A 9,772-nucleotide genomic window follows, 5' to 3' on the forward strand; every position below is an offset into this window, starting at 1 on the left:
TTTCAGAAAAGCACACTGGATTACTGTTAGAAAATGAGAAAAGAAAGGGTGAATGCATTATTCCTTTAGAACTTTGCCTTGTTGTTGTTTTCCCAATGCAACAGTAAATGATTGTAGCACATCATGTAAAAGTAAATTTTCAATTTTGAAATTCATGTGGCATTTAGCTGTGTACAGAGCCAGAAAAAATAATGTCCATTATTTTTGTTCTTACAATGAAGTCCGTAGGCACAGACTTTATTTCCTGATTTTAGTGTCATAGAACTGAGGCATTCAGGAACAAGCATGAGTATAGACAGAGATACCAGAGATAAATTTGAAGATTACACAATTGATAATAATGGATTAATTATCAAAATTGACACAAGAATCTTGTATTTTCAAGTTACTCATAGTAAGAGCATTTCTCCTTCATCAGCAACAATATAAAATATGAATTATCTCTGTGTAGGGATGAGATGGACTTGAGTTATCTTACAAACCTCAATGCAAATTTTACTCCTGTGATGAAGGGGAAAAAACTTAGCAATCTTTGTTAACTTTCCTTTTGGCTTGAATAAACCTTAGAGAAAACTTCTTATTTACAAGACAAGAGTGTCATCAGTGCTTTAGAGGGTCTTATCTTCTACGCAGTTTGTTTCTTCTTGTGACAGCACAAAGAATAATATATTACAAAGGTTTATATATTGTTACAACTGAATATATGTACATGTATTCCAGTTAGGGGATTAGAGATTGCTGTGACGAGAGTGTTTAGAGGACTGATAAATCAAGCTGGTTTCAAACTTCAAGAACAAAACTTTAGCAGATTCATTCATTCATTACCAACATACTGCATGCTAATGTTTTGTTCCTACAGATTAATAACCATCACCACTATGAACTCACACAACAGCTATGTCGGAAGTTAGTGGTGAGCATACTGTGTCCTGGAGCTGATGTCGTAGAGTGCACCATGATTGCCATGCTCCTTGGTGATACTGAGATGCCAGAGTCAGGGTGACCAGGCTGGAGAGCCCTTTGGTGAGATAAAACAGAGAGGTGACTCCTGTCTTCTCTATCCTTCCTCAATCACTGTTGGTATCTTAGCCTTCTTGCTGTCCCTTTCCTCATGAAGAAGGGCTTATCTGGCCTTTGATTTTCCCATTCATCCTTCTGGGCTATTTGGCAGGATGTCCTGCCTCTCGTTTGTATCTGCTGCTTGCCTTGTTCTTTATCTTGCAGATTCTCAACTGTCTTCTCCGTTCAGCTACACCAATTGTTCTTAGCCCCATTGGTGGTCACAATGCTACCATGTTTATATAAAATGCTTATATGTGATGTCTGGCTATGCCATCATAGCATTAGAAAGCACTCATATGCAGTTGGTTACACTATTTTAGTACACTTATAATTCTTAGTTGTGATTGTATCCTGATTAGGTTAGGATAGGTGGTACACTTAGGTTATATAGGTGGTACAGACAGGTCTCTGCTAAAAATACAATATCAAGGATTGCAGATTACAAGGTGTTTTATGTCCTTGAAACACACATAACTTACATTGTGCATTAAGTTGCCATTATCTACGAAATTACAAAGATTTTCTGAAATATTTGTCAGTGTCTGAAAATGAGTAGCTCTTTTTTTAAATGTTCAGCTCGCCAATAATTGCTAATTATAGAATGCAATGGAAATTAGAGTTAATTTATGGCCCTGCGTACTTCCTAGAAAGGTATCATGACATATTACACTATGCAAACAGCATGCACATTGGCATTTAGATGAAATTATGCAGCAATTAGTCTATAAGCACAGAAAGGAAAACCAGATTTAAAATACAATCTTTAGTAAATAATATGATTAAAAAATAGCCTACAGATATATGTAAAAAAGGAAAGGATGATCTTGCGTATTACTGCAAGTTTTAAATACGATTGAGGTGTGACTTTTTAAAAAATTGGCATAATTAAATGTGTAATGTAGAGATTAAATAAAAAAAACCCCAAGTATATTAGCATTTACTTTTATTATTAATTTGTCTCTTCTACACATATTTGATAATTTATGCTTCATCCTACTTTCTGATTTTCAGGAATATTATCTCTGTGATGAAGGATCTTAAAACGTGATATTGTTTAATTAACTTACAACCACAGTGACGAGTAGACAAGAACTATGCATATTTTACAAGATACGAGTTGATACTGATACCAGTTTTGCTTTTTTGTCTGAAGAAGGGTTTTTATAAAGATATGGAAGATGTAGTTGTCTTGATTTTCTACAGCATTCTGAATTTGGAACACATTTTTATATTTGACTAATCCTGTCTATTTTAATCAATTGCTAGTAAATACAGTTCTCTGTTCATTTCTCCCATTTATTTATTTTCACTTTTCTTCAATGTTTCCTAGTAGAAAGAGGGAAAAAAAAACCCTAAACACCCTTAAAAACAAAAAAATTGAATATTATTGCACTTCTTTATTTCATCCAACTGATAAAAAAGACTGCCATTGATATAACAAAGTATGTTCTACCAGAATTTCTGCCAAAATTTCAAGATTTAAAAAATTAATAGTTCAGATAAAGTATGCATATGTAGAGTTCTTAATCTAGGCAAGATAAATAGGAAGTACTATTTCACATGGTGATAAGGAGATAAAAGAGAAATGTAGTTTTGTCTATTTTCTCGGTTCATTTGTTTATTTGACAGCAGCTAGCATTAAGTGAAATATTATTTCACCGCTTTGATGTATTATTATTATACACTTTCCTGGAGAAGTTCTAAAGTACCACTTATGTAGGGTTTATCATAACAGAAGAATACTGTTTTAACATACTTCAGTTAAAAAGCCAAAAGTAATCAATAGTATTTCTTTAAATGGCACACACTTTAGACTAACAGTGATTCATTAATAACTTGAGGTGTTTCTGTGATCTAAAATTAACACAGTCCCTGTATTTAAATCCCTGAAGAAGCAGAAAGAGTTTGAAGGTATAGAAAATATGGAAGCTGAAAGTATCTCTCAATGCAGTAAAGGATCTCTTCTGCAGGAAAGAAAGAGCTTCAGGTTCAAAGACTTTCACATCAGCAATTTTCATGAAATATTAAATTCATTTCAAATATAAATTTCTGAGAAGAAAAAATAGATTCATAGAACCATCCACAACCAAATTTTGTTAAACATGATTGAGGATAGTTTTGCATAGGAATGCAAAAGAAATGCTACCTGAGTGAAAATGCTGTTAGAATTTATATTATGTGGATCCTAAACTAAAATGCTTCTTATGTGCTGAAAGTGAGTCAGGAAAACTGATTATACAAGGAACATCCAACTTGTGGTGGGTACTTTGGATGTTATCCCAAAATGGTACTTCAAATAAGGAGCATCACAGCACTAAGGCACACAAATTGCCACCTGCTGTGCCATCATTACAGCAAGTACAGAGGCGGTAATTATGGGAGTTATAGAAAATAAACGTAGAAATCTTGCTGTTTCCAAACACCTGCTGATATGTAGAATGCCTGCTGATATTTTCCTTTGAACATAATTTTTTGTTTTGTCTCCATCTTCAGAAGTAAGCAAACGTTGTGTATAGCTGAAGAAGTCCTGTTGAAGTGATAGACTGGGTTAGGAAACATATTGCAACATGCACTTAAATCCTTACCACGTGAGTTTAAACTAACCACATTCTTTAATATGAGCACAGGGAAGTGCTATCCACACAGTGCTGCTTTCCAGACTCAGAGAAGATGAATACCAGTGAAACTTAAGATGTGAAATAATGAAGTTCCATACAAATAGTTAAATTTAAGCTGATGGAGAGATTTCTAGTTCGTGATATAATTTAATGTAGCAGTAAATCTGAATTATATGAGAAACTGGTTTAAACATGTCTCAAAATGGCTTTTTGTAGTCTCTTTGCTAACTCATGCTTTATTCTTCCCAAGAACCCCCACGGCAGTTGTTATCTCCCATGCAGGAATGTCCTGAGAAGATATCAAGAAGTCTTCTCATTGGGCTCTTTTAACCCCTTCCTATTGGTTGTTAACCCCTTCCTGCGACTGGGTGCTCCTGTAAGCCCTTGAGACTTGTAATTGGCTACTCTGTGAATCCTCCTAGGACCTATAAATGTAACACCCCCAACAATAAAGCTCCCTCTTGCCTCCTCTCCAAGTCCCGTGTGCTGTCTGGCTGCCATGGGATGTCGTGGTGGGGGGAGGAGTGAGCACCTAACCTCTCCAGCGTCCAGGACCTGAAGAAACCCCTGGTGCTGGAGTTTCCCCTTCCCTATCTACCCTCAACCATCGGAAATGGAACCCCACAATGGGAGGAATGCAACCAGATCTGGTGCTCCAGATAACCAGCCATAATTTAAGTGATAACTATGGTAATCATTTAGAACAGAGGTTCAAAACAAGATAGTTGGAAAGTAGCAACATTCATTGTGTATTTTGAACAGTTTTTTCCAATTATATACACTCATGGAGTGAATTTCTTATTAAATTCACACAATGCTATTGAAGGGTGCTCAGTATTTCACAAGGTTTGCGTATTTTTCCTGTTACATTAGCTTGAGAACATATAGATACAGTAATTTGGGAAGTAGTATAGGTGAAGCAAGATGCAGGGCTTTTTGATTGTTGTATTCTTCTAAACATCAAAATATATCACATATAGTAATTTTTGGTGTTTCCAAATGCAAGTGACATTGTGTATGAAGCAATGTATTTTCATTTTTTAACTTAACAGCAGCAAGAAAATTAAGAAGTTGTGAATTAATTGTTTTTATGACAATAAAATAGAAATTAAATGTGTTATAACTAGATATATTGGGTTTGCATGACAAGGTTTTGGTAGCAGGAGGACTACAGGGGTTATTTCTGTGAGAACCTCACAGAAGCTTCCCCCATGTCTGACAAAGCCAATGTCAGCTGGCTCCAAGGTGGACCCACCGCTGGCCAAGATGGTAGTAACACTTCTGGGGTAATATATTTAAGGAGAAAAAAACAAAACTGCAAAATTGCAGACAGAGAGAGAAGTGAGAGAAACAGCTGCAGCCTGTGGTGCGGACTGTGGTGAGACAGCTGTGCACCTGCAGCCCATGGAGGTCCGTGGGGAAGTAGACATCCACTCACAGCCAATGGAGAACTCCATACCAGATCAGGTGGATGCCCAAAAGAGACTGTGACCCTGTGGGGGAACCACACTAGAGAAGTCTGTTCCTGAAGGACTGCATAGGAGAAATCCATGTTGGAGCAGTTCACGAAGAGCTACAGTCTGTGAGAAGCTCTCACATAGAAGCTGATGGAGAGCTGTCTCCTGTGGGAGGGATTCCACGATGGAGTAGGGGAAGGATGTGAGGAGTCCTCCCCCTCAGGAGGAAGGAGCGACAGAGACCATGTGTGATGAACTGACAGCAAATCCCCTTTCCCATCCGCTTGCACCCCCTTGGGGGGGAGGAGGTAGAGAATTAGGGTGTGAAGTTAAGCCCGGGAGGAAGAGAGGAGTGAGTGGAAGGTGTTTTAAGATTTTTTTTTATTTTCTCTTTGTTTTTTATTTTATTTTACTTTTATTTATTTGTATACATTCTCTTTATCTGTTTTTATTTTCTCTTTGTCCTACTCTGACTTGGTTGGTAATAAATTACATTCATTTTCTTGAAGTCTGTTTTGCCCGTGAGAGTAACTGGAGAGTGATCTCTCCCTGTCCTTATCTTGATCCACTAGCCTTTCACTATATTTTCTCTCCCCTGCCCAGCTGAGGATGGGAGTGATAGAATGGATTTGGCAGGCACGGGTTGTCCAGCCAGGGTCAGCCCACCACATTGAACTAGCAACATTTCTCCCTTAATGACTATTTCTCATATAAGAAATAGTTATCTTTGTAGCTCACTAAAATAATTTTAATTTTGGAAATTAATTATTAGCTTTTAATGTAATTAAAATCTCATTGCCAATTCAAATTAAATAAAATTAATTATTATGACTTGTGGAGATGTTATTAAATAGAAGAAGCAGTAAGAAAAATGGAAGAAGAAATAAATTAAAATATTAATTTTAGAATTTATACAATTAGGAAAGCACAAGGAAATAATCTCTTTTATATTTTATAAATATCAGTTTTTGCTTTATATTTTCTCTTCTCTTTCTCTGCCTCAGTACTGTTTTCTATTATATATTTTTCCTCATCTGTTGACGTTCTCACTATATCCCCTCTAATATATGGAAACAGATAATTTCTATTTGTGGCTATACTAAATTCAATCATATCACTGTCTCCTCCTTCCTGACTATACTGACTTAATTACTGCATCAACTTCACCTCTTGTATTTTCCTGATCATAATGACCTAATTGCTGTTTACATGCACTCTTTAAGAAGTAATGTAGATCTTAGATATAAAATATGTCTTAGAGAAGAGTCTCTTTAGAGTTGCCTTCCTTACTGGTAGCTGCAAATCTCCTGATCTCACACATAGCTTCAAGATTTACTCTTTTTGGTACCCATTTCACATAAGAAGTAATGAAATTTACAAATGCTCAAAAATACGAGCAGCGAATGTTCAAGGTGGAACATATCAAGACTGGAAGATATAATTTCAACCAACTTCATATTTTTTTCTGTGCTCGTGTGGACTTTTCATCATGAAAACAAAGAAAATAAAATGCAGGCATATTCAACCTTATTGAAAATTTTATTTTCTTAAAATGGTATGAAATTTTTTACTCTTTCAGTTAAATTGAATGCAATAAGCAACTGTCTTGTGGAAGTTACCATTCCTTACTATAGGTCCGTCTCCCACAATTATAGTATTTCATAACATGACATAAACTTCTGACAATATGAACTGTCTTGTTTATCATTTAAATGCCATCCTATTGTTGGAAATATTTCTTTTTAGAACTTCCAGGAAGTAAAATGCCATAAAGAGAAGATAAAGCTGAATTTGGAAGGATGCAGTATCTTGAGTTGCCGCTTACTTTGGATATGATGGACAAGTCTTGCTTGGAATGTATTCCCTGAGTTTATGTGCATATTGTATTAAGAAACACTGAAATAAATAGAAATAAAATTTAATTAAGAGTGAATTTAATAGTACGAACAATAAAATACACAAAAGCAATCAACAAACCAGAAAGCAATTCAACAGTTTTTCAATACCTGAAAAATTTCTGGCCTTAATGACAGAGAAATTAATGTGTTATCTTTTGCTCTCAGATGGATAATATTTTACGTTGCTTTCTTCTTTTCCTTCCTTCTTAGTTGACAGGTCTTTAATTGCCCAATATGCCCTTTTAGAAATAAACTTTCTACTTCCTATAGACCATTAAGTATTTGATTTGTCCCTGATGGCATGCCCTTATTCATCTTCTTCCCAGCTTTTTTTGCAGTGTCTCAATTCTCCTGTAATGACTATGGTAGTATCAACTCATTATCTACTTGTTTTGCCCATTCTTTGCTCATTATATTGTTTCTGTTTCCCCATAAATGTCCTTGGAATATTAGTTCTCTGTTTTCCCAGCAGAACATTTTTATGTGTGCAGCTGGTGAGCCTCCTTCAGAAAACCTCAAGCTTTCCTCTCTTTTGCTGCACTACTCCAACAGTTTATTCCCTATTTTGACATGAAACAAGCACACACATAAAGGTACTCTGCTGGGGCTGCCTGCTGCCTCTCAACTGGAGATCTAAAAACCCAGCAGGAAAGGAACACCAGCTTCAAATTTCTTTTTGTTGTCCCCAGCTGTGCAGGAAGTTGCCATGCTGTTATATCCAGCTGACTTTCTGGAAGATGTAAATTTGCCAAGATCTGAGGGGCCTATGATCTTCCAAGTTCCTGATGCTATGTTCCACAGGAAGTCATTCTTATTCTTACCACTTGCCAGTCGTCAGTCTCCTCTGGCTCCTTTCCAGTCCTTCTCATTTACTCTTACCAACTACGACCAACACTAGACACATTTTCTTTCTTTCACTTTCAAAAATCGGTTTGATTCAAATTTGTTTGTGTATTTTACAAAAACGTCATATAATCTACAAAAGCACTTCTTTTTTACAAGACCACCTTTCTTGAGTAAATTTTGCTTTCATATGAAATTGTCCCCTAGATCTATCACTGCTTATATTAAGCATTTTCCTCAGGACACAACTGTAGGTTAAAATGATTTCTTTAATTTCAGTCAGACTTGCTACTTGCAGCTATTGAAAGAAAATATGCAGTTTAATTTTTGTGAGGATTTTTTCTCTCATTAGGTGATTATTGATCCTTTTATTTCTCCCCCAGTTGTTTCTATTTCTGACAACTCATTCTGAAAAGAACCTCTTGATGTAGCTTTGTACAACATTTCAAGCTACCCCATGTATAGCTTTTATTATTATTTCATAGTTTTGAAACTGATTATACATAATACCAACAAGGGATGGGGGAGAATGCCAATTCATATATCAATGACTTAACACCAAGAATGAGATTTATCAAATATGTTCTAATACCAGACAAATTTGGAAAATTCTTTAATCATGTTTTCACGAGGAGAAAGAGGAGTAAATTCACTGAATCTTCATCACTAATGTTCCTATTTGTTCCATTGGGTAAGTGTGCAACAAACTGATCTTTCTTAGATTTATTTTAATCTAATTTCTTCTATCCCTGATATGGTTGGACTTTCTCTTTTTGATAAGGTATTCCAAGATTTATTGTTCTATAGAAAGTATAATTAAATTGAAAGGCTTGGGGAAAGACATTGTGCTATTGATTGTTGGTATTATAAGCCTAAGTAGAAGAACTATGGTCAGCTTGCTCTTTGCAATGGGGTATTTCTATTATGTGACCCTAAATGACATAAGAATCATGTTGGTATCCATCTCACTAACATACCTATTCAATTGGAAAATGAACACAAATATTTTTAGTTCAAACACCATTTTTTCCTCTCTAAGAATAAGAGGAGTAACAAATGTTCTTTGTCATATAGATATAAGTAGTGACATTTTGTCTACTGCTTTAATTTTGAAAACACTTTAATTTATAATTGTATTTTTGCTAAACTATGGACCTGTGTTTTCAACAAAATACTTGCAGGTGTCACATCACTGAATCAAAGATAGAATTAAGCAAGTCTGGTTCCAGCTTTGCCCACAGTAGCAATACAAACCTAGCAGACAGTAGCCAAGAGAGTGACTTTTAGAAGACAGCAGGTGGTGCAGAGGACCTGGCAGCTGCACTGAAAGTTCCCAGTTAGTCCCTTGGGACTAACTTTATTCTGTTTCCATGTGGGGAATGCACAACCAGGGGTGAGTTGGGATTTTATTTTGTTCCTTAATTTCATCCAGAAAATATTGAGGTCATGCTCTGAAACAGCTCCAGACTGGGAGTGAAAGCAGAGAAGGTGGGGATAATTGGGCAATTTTGGACAAAAGACCCCAGAAAAGTGTGTATCTTGACTGACCTGAAAAAAAAAAAAAGAAGTTAACCACTAAACATAAGAAAATTAAATCAAGTGTATAGCCTTGAACCACTTCCTAAAAAAAATCTCCTCAATTTGAGTGAAATGTGCTCAGAAAGTAGCTTAAAACACCATTGATATGTCCTAATTGAACTATTTACAACACCCCTCCATGAGCACATTCAGATTGTGCTCTGCACACAAGTGCTGAATTTGCCCCTCTGATGGGGAAACATGGCAACTGAATGCCTCCTTGCTATATGCTGTCACTGGTAGCTTTTGACAAGCCCCAGCTTGAACCAAACACGTCATAGCTTTGAGTTCACCTCTATATTTGCTGCAAAATAAC

General features: G+C 35.9%; 1 long non-coding RNA gene across 1 annotated transcript; it reads left to right on the forward strand.

Annotated features, from left to right (window-relative positions):
• Positions 1–936: 936 nt before the first annotated feature.
• Positions 937–7,026, forward strand: LOC113963116. Its single transcript, XR_003532653.1, has 3 exons — positions 937–1,023; positions 3,556–3,650; positions 6,884–7,026. It is a non-coding gene; the product is annotated as an uncharacterized LOC113963116 (long non-coding RNA).
• Positions 7,027–9,772: the final 2,746 nt, after the last annotated feature.

This window comes from Neopelma chrysocephalum, unplaced genomic scaffold (genome assembly GCF_003984885.1).
Source record: "Neopelma chrysocephalum unplaced genomic scaffold, ASM398488v2 Primary Assembly neopelma1_22, whole genome shotgun sequence".
Classification (NCBI taxonomy): Eukaryota; Metazoa; Chordata; class Aves; order Passeriformes; family Pipridae; genus Neopelma; species Neopelma chrysocephalum.